Genomic DNA, 10,160 nt, shown 5'->3' on the forward strand with positions numbered 1-10,160 from the left:
TGACAAGGGCCTGGAGTGACAGGAAAGGGGGGAATGGCTTCAAATTGCCAAAGGGTGGGGTTAGATGGGATATTGGGAAGGAATTCTTGGCTATGAGGGTGGGGAGGCCCTGGCACAGGTTGCCCAGAGAAGCTGTGGCTGCCCCTGGATCCCTGGAAGTGTCCAAGGCCAGGTTGGACGGGGCTTGGAGCAACCTGGGCTAGTGGAAGGTGTCCCTGCCCATGGCAGGGGTGGAACCAATCTGTGATTCTATAATAGGGCACAGGGCTGACAATCCTGCACTAAGGATGCTTTAAAATACCCACAAGCTGAGCAGAGGATGGTCAACAGCCTCTTGGGGCCACGGACAGGGCATCTGCAGGGGGGCATCAGCACATCCCCCTTGCTCAGGGTACCGAGAGGAGCTGAGGTGGTTTGGGGAGGCAACTCCCTCACTAACCAGTGCCTATCACTGGTCTCCCTTTTCCCACTGTCCCCAGTCACCCGGAAAGGACACCTGATTCAAACCCAGCTCCATCCCGTGGTTCTCCTTGAAGTTCCTTCTGCTGGTTGCTCTGTGCTGGGTTGAGCCACAGACATGCCCTCACCCCTCCAGCTGCTCTGGCTGGATCAGAAACAGCAGTTGACCCACCCAGCTGGTAGAGCTGTTGACCTAAAGCAAAGGCCTTGGTCTTAGGATGAGCTCAGCTTCCTTTACAACAGGTCCCTGCTCATATTCTCCCTGCATTTCCCAAGCACAATGCCTTGCCCACCTCCCCTGAGCCCTCCCCCATCCTGGGGGTCTGTTGAAGCTCCTGCCTAATGATTTCTGTGCCGAGCCCTCCTCTGAGCCGGAGGGATGAGAAGAATTCACATCCTGGAAGTTTCAGCCTCTTATTTCGGAATTAATTTTGCAAGCTCCTGCTTGGACTGAGCTCTCTGTGGGCTCAGGCATAACAGGGCCAGCGAGAGGGGAAAGTCATGTTGCTGGTTAAATCTCCAAAGCAAAAATAATCCATTTTAATGAAGGTTCACAATCTGCAATGAATGTGAAACAATGTTGTCAGCTAAGCTGTTGCATTATTCACTTTTATTTGTACAAGGTCCTTCCATTAATATTTGACTACAAGAGAATGCAATTAAAAATTTTCTACTTGAATAAACCTCTCACCACTGTGTTAGTTAAAGGATAAGAACCTTTAACATTGGTGTAGAAGAGAGTTTAGCACACTGGCTCTCTGCACGGGGGTCACACACCAGCTCTTTTAGCTCCCCACACCCCCATATTTTGTTCTCTATTTCCATTTCTTCCCTTCGATCCTCACCCCAAATCAGCTCCTCTGGGCTTCGCTGCTCCCCCTCCCTGTCATTTGGAGAATCCCAAAGCAATCATTTCCTTCAGAGCAGAGCCAAAACAAGCAGGGAAACGGGGGGAGGTTGTGCAGGCAGGTGGGAAGCCCCACAATCCACAATTCCCAGCATTTGCACAAAATTAATGGCAAGGCTGTGACAGAGCCCTGCTTTGCCAGAAGGAAGTGAGGCTTTGCATCCCTGTTCATGGGTGTTCGCTGGCAGGGAGAGATGATTTATTATTTAAATTTTTGCACGCATGGATGGGCACTGAATTACTTGTAATCTCCCAGGAAGGGAGGAAAAAACCTTCTAGGATCGTGGAAGAGAGTTCAGAGGAGCCACGAGCTCAGCTGGCAGAGCCATCACTAAAGGGAAGGCGTTGGGAACGAGGGAAAGGAGGATGAGATGCAAAGTGTGGGGTGGCTGGATAAACACTGTGCACTATTCCCCTTTCCAGAGCATCCAAGAACAAAGAGTGTTTGGTGAAAATAAAGAAAGAGGGCTGATTCAGGGATTTGTGATGTGCAATGAGGAGATGAACATTTTATCCTGTTCTGATTCACCTCCCAGAGCCTCTGACATCAGCCTGTGACTGTTGCTGTTGGGAAAAGCAGCTGATGGCACAAGGGAAGTTTGCCCGCGGTTTAGAAGAAAGGAAGGAAGAGCTGGATGGGGTAAAAGAGAAAGCATGTGTGCATGTGTAGGAGAGGAGCCTCTGGCCTCAGAAAGTGAAGTTTTAAAAATTAAGTAGAGTTTTGGAGCTGGGGATTTTGGGGTAGAAATTTGAAGGCCAAAAAGGTCAAACTCGGTGGCAGGGAGATGGTGAGGTGGCCAATGTGTTGGGTCATGTGAGAAGTGTCTCCAGGACCAGGTGAATAACAGGCACTTGGAGAGTGGCTTTTAGAGGAAAAGGACCCTCAAGAGAGGTTTCACAGCCCCAGTGATCTCCAGATAAGCAGAGGAGAAAACAGAAATGACTGTGGGGAGTGGATGCTCTGGCTCAGCGGGTCCAGCGTCCTGTAGATCCCCTTTGCTTTTTGGCTGAAGATCTTCTGGAGCACACAGTGGTCACCCAGCTGTTCTCAGAGGTGCTGTATAACCCCATCACACACCAAAACCTCACTGGTCCCTGTGGGAAATCCACACCCTCACCATTAACCACCCCCCCAGGAACATTTGTGTATCTACACCTGTCTAACAGCTGCACTCGATGACCTTAAAGGTCTTTTCCAACCTAAACAATTGCATGATCTGGACCAAGCAGGCACCTGCTGCTGTGCCACAAAATCCATGCCATGGTGGAAGAAGCTGCCAGTGCTGTCCTCCTCTTCCTATGATGAACATTTTCCCATTTCTGTGACAAATACAGCTCCACTTCTCCTGCACTGGGCAACTGAAATCCATTGCTGAGGTTGGAGCAGCCCATCCATGTGGATCCTGGAGCAGGGGAGCACAACAAACAACCAGCAGCAATTTTAATCAGTATTTAGAGAGTATTCTGTAGAATGTTCTGCTCTCCCCTCCTCTTCTGGGCTCAGAGGTGGGCTCTTTCCTGGACGTTGGTGGGGAAGGTGGCAGTGATATCCAGAGATCAGGAAGGAGCCACTGGCACCATCTGTGGGCTCTGAGGTGCTCTGGCTGCACGCCTGGAGATTCCACATCCCACAGCTGCTGCTGCAAAAGGGGCAGATTTGCTCATCTAATGCAAAGCAATCCGTCCATCGAATCCCAGGCACCACCTCAGAGCCTGTGAGTGCACACCCATCCAGGGAGGAATCTTTGGACCTTAAATGCGCCACGCTTCAACTCTTCCCAGATAAAATGAGGATTAAGAAGCCCATTCATCTTAGGGAGTGTTGTGAAAAATCAGTCCATTAGTTTGTGTCCCATTAATGTTATCTAGGCCAAGGAGATGAATAATTCTGTCCCCAGCAGAAGATTTGTATAGCCAGCAGCCTGTAAGACAGGGGCCCATCCCAAACAATAACGCTGGAGGGAGATGCTGAGGGATGGCTCGTTAAGTGGGTGCCTTTCATTCCAGCCCAGGGTCAGGCTGTGCCTCCCAGGAGCTCCACGGGTTTGCCAGCACAGGTTGTGTGTGGTGCCCACACGTGGGGGCTTCGTTAAGGCTTTGCAAAACCCCTTAACTGAGATGTGTCCCCCCCCCCGCCTGCCATCGATTTGCGGCCGAAGGGTCACTCTGGTTCCTTTAAATGCTTTCCCCCCCCCCGCCTGCCATCGATTTGCGGCCGAAGGGTCACTCTGGTTCCTTTAAATGCTGTGTTTTCCTGGGTAATGACTCCAAGAGCTCTGAGCCTTGTGAAGCAGCAGCTGTTCACCAGGGAGAACAGGGACAAGCTCGTGGAGACCAGCCATCCTCTCCAGAGAGTAGCCACTCCTGGAATATCACTGAGACATGGTGGGGGCGAGTGCAGCTGCACACCAATCCCACCAAAGCAATTCCACAAAACCATGGAATGCTTTGGGTTGGAATATCCCATCTAACCCTGCCCTCCGGCAGTTTGAAGGCATTCTGTTATCCTTTCCCTCCATCCCTTGTCCCCAGTCCCTCTCCAGCTCTCCTGGAGCCCCTTTAGGCCCTGCAAGGGGCTCTCAGCTCTCCCTGGAGCCTTCTCTTCTCCAGGGGAACCCCCCCAGCTCTCCCAGCCTGGCTCCAGAGCAGAGGGGCTCCGGCCCTTGGAGCATCCCCATGGCCTCCTCTGGTTTGCTCCAATAGCTCCACATCCCTCTGATGCTGGCAACCCCAAATCTGGACACAATTTGCTTCCAATGCACAGAGATCTCACCATTATCACCCACCTTTGTCCTCCACAGTGGGTTAGTGTGACTCCTCCTTTCCAAGGCTGAGTCTGGAGGCCAATCAAGTGTCAGAGCCCATGAAAACGCAGGAACCTGAGGCTTTATCCCTCCTCAAACACACAAATCTCAGTTTGAGTAAGGGTGAATGCTGCCAGATGACTGCAAGGAAGTCTCTCTTTGGCTCTGGTGGACAAACATGCCCATCTCAGGCACTCTGAGCTGGAGCCCTCTGCTCTTTGAGGTCCCTGAGAAAAGAACCCTTTGAGCATCCAGGTGGGTAACAGGAGCATCTGCTGCATGGGCAGTGCTTGTTTTCCCACTCTAAGGCAGAGCAGGAGAGGGATTTGGAGGAGGACGAGTTCATTCAGTGAAGGGGACAGGTTTTCTGATGTTCTCCTGGCTGCTCACAGAGACTGGTTCTGCGCACAGCTCCTTGTGCACTCCATCAGTAAAACCAAACACCAACGAAATCCATGGCTTCCAGACTTGTTTTTAGAGGTGAAATGCTCAAATTTCTTCTTCTCCATCCTGAATTAGTGTGTAGTCAGGAAGGATTTCCATTAAAATACCCCATTTTCGTCCCTTTCCCCCTCAGCTCTGCAGAGAGCTGGGGTGAACGCAGGCTTTGATAGCTCAGCTCAGATCCTGAGCCAGAGCCAGGCTGCAAATCCTCTGCAGAGTGTGCAAACTCCTCGGGCTTCCAGCCACAGCTATCAGAGCTTTGATTCAATCAGAAATGCAGTCTCTGAGTGTCCAGGATGTACAAGGCAGGATGGAAATACATCTCCACCCAAGCTGTGCAAGGGAAGTGCCCAGATGTGCTCAGGGCTCCTCAGAGCAGCCGACACAGCACCCGGGTTTGAACCTGCTGGGTGTAAAGGCACAGCCACGGCTGCCCAGGCCAGCTCTTGCATTTGATGTGTTGCACACAAGAAATGGGCCATGAAATGGCTGTTTCTGACAGTCTCCAGAGTACTCCTGGACAAGGCTTCTGAGGATCTAAAGAAATTTGAGGGGTTGGAGTCCAGAGAAGGGAACAGAGAAGGAGAAGGGTGTGACAGAGTCATGAGACTGACTTGTAAGAGGAGCAGCTGAGGGAGCTGGGGGGGCTCAGCCTGGAGAAAAGGAGGCTCAGGGGGGACCTTCTGGCTCTGCAACCCCCTGACAGGAGGGGGGAGCCGGGGGGGGTCGGGCTCTGCTGCCAGGGAACAAGGGACAGGAGGAGAGGGAACGGCCTCCAGCTGTGCCAGGGGAGGGTCAGGTTGGACATCGGGAAGGATGGAAAAGGTTGTCAAGCATTGGAAGGGGCTGCCCAGGGAGGTGTTGGAGTCCCCAGCCCTGGAGGTGTCCAAGGAAGGCCTGGCCGTGGCACTCAGTGCTCTGGGCTGGGGGACAAGGTGGGGATGGGGCACAGGGTGGATCCATGGGCTGGGAGGGCTTTTCCAACCTCAATGACTGTGATTCTGTGAAATATTTTCCCTTCATTCAAAAGCCCTCTCTTGGTTACTGTCCTGCCTTTTAAGCAGAGACCAGTGTGGAGAAATCTCAGAGAAAGAGCCTGAAACCACCCGAAGCAGATGGAACCGGCCGTGGCTGAACAGGAGCTGGCAACAAATCCTGCCTTGGGTGAGCCCCTCTTGTAACAGGCACAGAGCTGCCTGGGAAGGACTAAAGGTGCTAAAATATGATGTTTATTGAATGATCAAGGAGTGCTGCACTGGCTGTTCAGGAAGATTTATCCTCCATCTGTGCTTGTTTTTATTCCACTGGCATGCCTAATAAATATCAACTCTTTTAAACAAAAGCACCTCCATTTACAAAGGTGTTAGCAAACCTTTGGCATTTCCCAGGGATTTTGCCTCAAACCTCCCTGCCTGGAAGCTCGTGTGTTTATCCCCAGGATTTCTCAGGCTGCAGGTCTCTCAAGTTTATTCCTCTGCTTGTTGTCTGGAAAAAAAAATACAATGAAAGATCTTCCAGATGCCCACACAGGTGAGCACCAATAATCCCAGGAATCTGAGAAAGGAATTACTGAGTGAAATGTTCATATTACACGAACACACTCAGGCTCAAAAGCCTCTGTTGGGCATCTGGGGAAGAAAAAAAATTAAAAAAAATTCAAAAATTCCCAAATCCCAGCACCCTGGGAGGCAGTAAGTAAAGTTTGGCAACTTCCAAATGCCTAACCCGTTGTTTCAAGCTGTTCCATGTGGCTCCCCAGAGGGCTGGTCCATAAAGGATAACAACCTTTGCCTGCTGGGAGCTATTAGCTTAAATGGGAGCGGGCTGCTGCAGCATTTAAGCCTGATTATAATTGTGTCATTGGATTTGTATGCACCGGGATCCATGCAGATGGATTTCACAAAAATTCTAAGAAATTACATCCAGGAAAGGGAGTTAAAGGGATGTCTCTGTGCGTGGCAAGCACTGGCTGACAGAAATTGCAACTAGAGGATCACCGGGAAAAAGGAAAAAGAAAACCTCTAGGAAGATAAATGAGGTTCAACATCGTGGGGGGGAAGTAAGGAACAGAAACGTTTTCCAGCTCTGGAATCTTCTGGAATGGGTAGATATATTAGTGATCAAAATGCCCACGTATGTCTTCTTAATTTTGCATTAAATTCATATTATGTTATTATGACAGGCTGTGGGTACCTCTCTGATCATTAGATACATGAGCACATTGAAGTGTTTGCTGTGTTACACATGGCATTCATCGAAATTTGGGAGGTATGGGAACCATCCCCCGGAGGGGTTATCTGTGGATTAGCACTTCTTCCTTCCCATCATTTCTAGGGATTCAGAGGCCAGATCTCAAGGCAGGAAATCTCATCAGATCAGAGAGCAAAACCCGAATTTCCACACCCTGGAAACAAGCTGGTAATTTATACCTGGCTAAAGCACCTGACCCAGAAAAGCATCGATCTCTTACAATTCATTTGTCTCTCTTTGACTTGCAGATCTCAGGGCATTTACACGCTGCAATCAGCTCACCTCTCAGCCTCCCTGCTGGGAGGGTGAAGGGCTCTGCTCCTGCGGCAGCTTCTGCTCCAGGATTTTTTGTTTCTCTTTTATTTCTGGCTTGCACACTCAACTATTTAGTGGATCCTTTCGGCAGTTTTCTCACCCGCGGAGCTGCCAGAGGCTGTTCCAGGGCTGCTGGGATGGGGCTGAGGGAGCCACGGGCACAGCAAGGGACCTCAGCAAACCCCAGAGTGCCCAGCACGGGGCAGTTGGAAGGCACTGAACTTTCCAGCGCCTTCTTTGTTTACAGAGCCATTTGTAAGCTTTCACTTAATTCAAATAATCACTAATAAGTGTGGCAGGTAGCAGGAGTAGCCTTTATTCTTCAGGCAGCTTTGGAGGGTCGTGTGCTCCCAGTGCCTAAAGCCATCCCCTTGGTTTCCCAGGGATGCTGGAATGAAGGAAAGACAAGCAGGAGACACATCTTTGGAGTGCCTGAAACAACCTGATGATAATGTTCCTTTTCAGAGCACCCCAGCCCCCATCTGCAGCGGGCACAGAGGGGCACAGTGCCCATAACTCCTGCTGCAAGAGGAGCAAACAGCCTCCTAATTTCACCCCCACTTACCAAAATCAATATTCCTTGATTTGCCAGCCTCATCCAGGGCCACTTACCCAGCTTCAATAGGTTTAACCCTTCCTTACCTCTCCAAACCCCCCACTACTTGGACAAACTGTGCCTCATCACCCAGTAATCCTTTTTTAACATTTAACAAAAATCTTTCCCTCCTTCTTAAGGTTTAAGGAGAACAAAAAAAAAAAAAAAAAAAAAAAAAAAAAAAAAAAAAAAAGCACAATCCCTATTTAGAAACATTCTTGTGATGTTTATTGGAACGGGCTGAAAGAGCTGAGGTTTGAAAATTAGTATCTGGCAAGGAAACAGTGTCCTCAGGGGCCAGAGAACAAGCCGCTCTGGGAGGAAAGTGATGGGACCAGCCTTTAAAGGCTGGAAAATTGCAAACCAAGTGTGCTCAGCAGTATTTTCCTTTATGCAGTTCTTTTATTCTTAAGATGAAAATTGCTCAGGACAAAGGCATCGGCCTGATCCGTGGGACAGTGTGCTCCTCGCTCTCCTTTTCCTGTGAAAATACGTGGCTCTTTGAAGAGCAGAAATGTTCGGCAAGAAGCAAATGCCAACGTGACCATTTTTAATGCAAATTCTCCAAGATCTCTCCCTGCTCTTCTAAAGCTGCACAGGAAATCTGTGACAGTGCCTTGGCAGGGCTGTCAGTCTGCGCTGCCTGGAGAGGAACAGGGGCCTGCGGTGGTTTTACATGATGAGGAACTGCCCTGTTCGGTCTCCAGCCTCTGATCCCACCTTGACACGACAGAAAGAGCCACCTCCACCCCTCCCTGGGACTTGCTGTCCAGTCACTCGGTGCTTTTAATGAGCTACTGCTGGTGGTGTCACTGCGAGGATGCTCCTGTGGGCAAGGGCGTCCTCGTGCTCTTTGCTTGGGTAGGGGTGTGCAGGGGTGTCCCTGGTGTCCCTTACTCGGGCAGGGGTGTGCAAGGGTGTCCCTGGTGTCCCTTACTCGGGCAGGGGTGTGCAAGGGTGTCCCCAGTGCCCCTTGCTCAGGTGGAGGTGGCCAAGAGTATCTGCAGTGCCCCTTCCACAGGTAGGGATGTGCAGAGGTGTCTCCAACGCCCCTTGATCAGGTAGAGCTGGGCAAGAGTGTCCCCAGTGCCCCTTGCCTGGGTGGGGACAGGCACCGAGTCACGTCCCACAGCCCCAGTCCCAGCCTAGTTCAGCCTGCACAGGGTTAAACCCCGCTCTGGTAATTCCCAGGGGGTCTCTGCTCGAGCTGCTGCTCTGCCCCCGGCTCCGGGGGGACGCGGCCGTGCCTTTCCCAGCAGTTCTTCCCACGCTGTCCCTCCGCCGGGAGCCGGGAGCCCCGAGCTCGGGGGAGCATCGCCCCGAGCGCGACCCGCGGGCTGTCCCCGCTCCCCGCCCGCGGCACCGGCGGGCCGGAGGTTCCCACAGCCCACGCCGGGGAGGGGGAGGAATCACAGCCCCCCAAAGGCAGCCTCTGGGAGCCACGGCAGCCCCTGCCGCCCACCACCCCCCGGGCCCGGCACGGCTCGTACCCCCGAGCACACCCACAGCTCCCGCGGGTCCGAGGAAGGAACGCAGAGCACGTGTTTGAGAGGGTCCACATCCCTCCTCAACACCCTCCCGCCCCCACCCTCCCCCAAACAGCCCCATCCGGGTGGAACTCTGCCTGTCCCCTGTCAAACGATGGAATCATGGAATCACAGAATGGCTTGGGTTGGAAGCACCTGAAAGATCACCTCGTTCTGACGCTGCTTGCCATGGGCAGGGACACCTCCCACTAGCCCAGGTTGCTCCAACCTGGCCTTGGACACTTCCAAGGATGGGGCAGCCACAGCTTCTCTGGGCAACCTGTGCCAGGGCCTCACTTCCCTCACAGAGAAGAATTTCTTCCCAACACCCCATCTAACCCTGCCCTCTGGCAGTTTGAAACCATTCCCCCTTGTCCTGTCCATCCATCCCTTGTCCAAAGTCCCTCTCCAGCTCTCCTGGAGCCCCTTTAGGCAGAGCTTCTCTGGGCAGCCTGTGCCAGTGTCACCCCCTGAGCGATGTTCCTGTGCCCATAAACACACCTCAGCCACAGTCCTGACCTGTCCTGCCACACACCCCATGGTGCAGAGCATCCAGACAGGTGTTGGAGGAGCACGGGAGTTCAAGCACCAGCCTTTGGGGGTCTGGAGCAGTTTGTGCCAGCCCTTCTCCAGCCCTGCACCCTCATACCAACCAGGGGTGACTCCTCTGCTCCAGAAATGTGCACACTGGCTGCAGCTGCAGAGGGAATGCAGGGTGTAGAGGTTCAGAAAGTGTTGATCCATTGTTTCCAAGTGCTTTGGTAGTATTAACTAATTGTTCCTCATTAATTAGCCCCATCTGGGCAGCATGTGGAATAGTGTGCATGCAGGAAAGGTCATTTCCACCAGGTGCCCATACA

This window comes from Pipra filicauda, unplaced genomic scaffold (assembly GCF_003945595.2).
Source record: "Pipra filicauda isolate LSUMZ 115617 unplaced genomic scaffold, ASM394559v2 scaffold413_size774581_pilon, whole genome shotgun sequence".
NCBI classification, from domain to species: Eukaryota; Metazoa; Chordata; class Aves; order Passeriformes; family Pipridae; genus Pipra; species Pipra filicauda.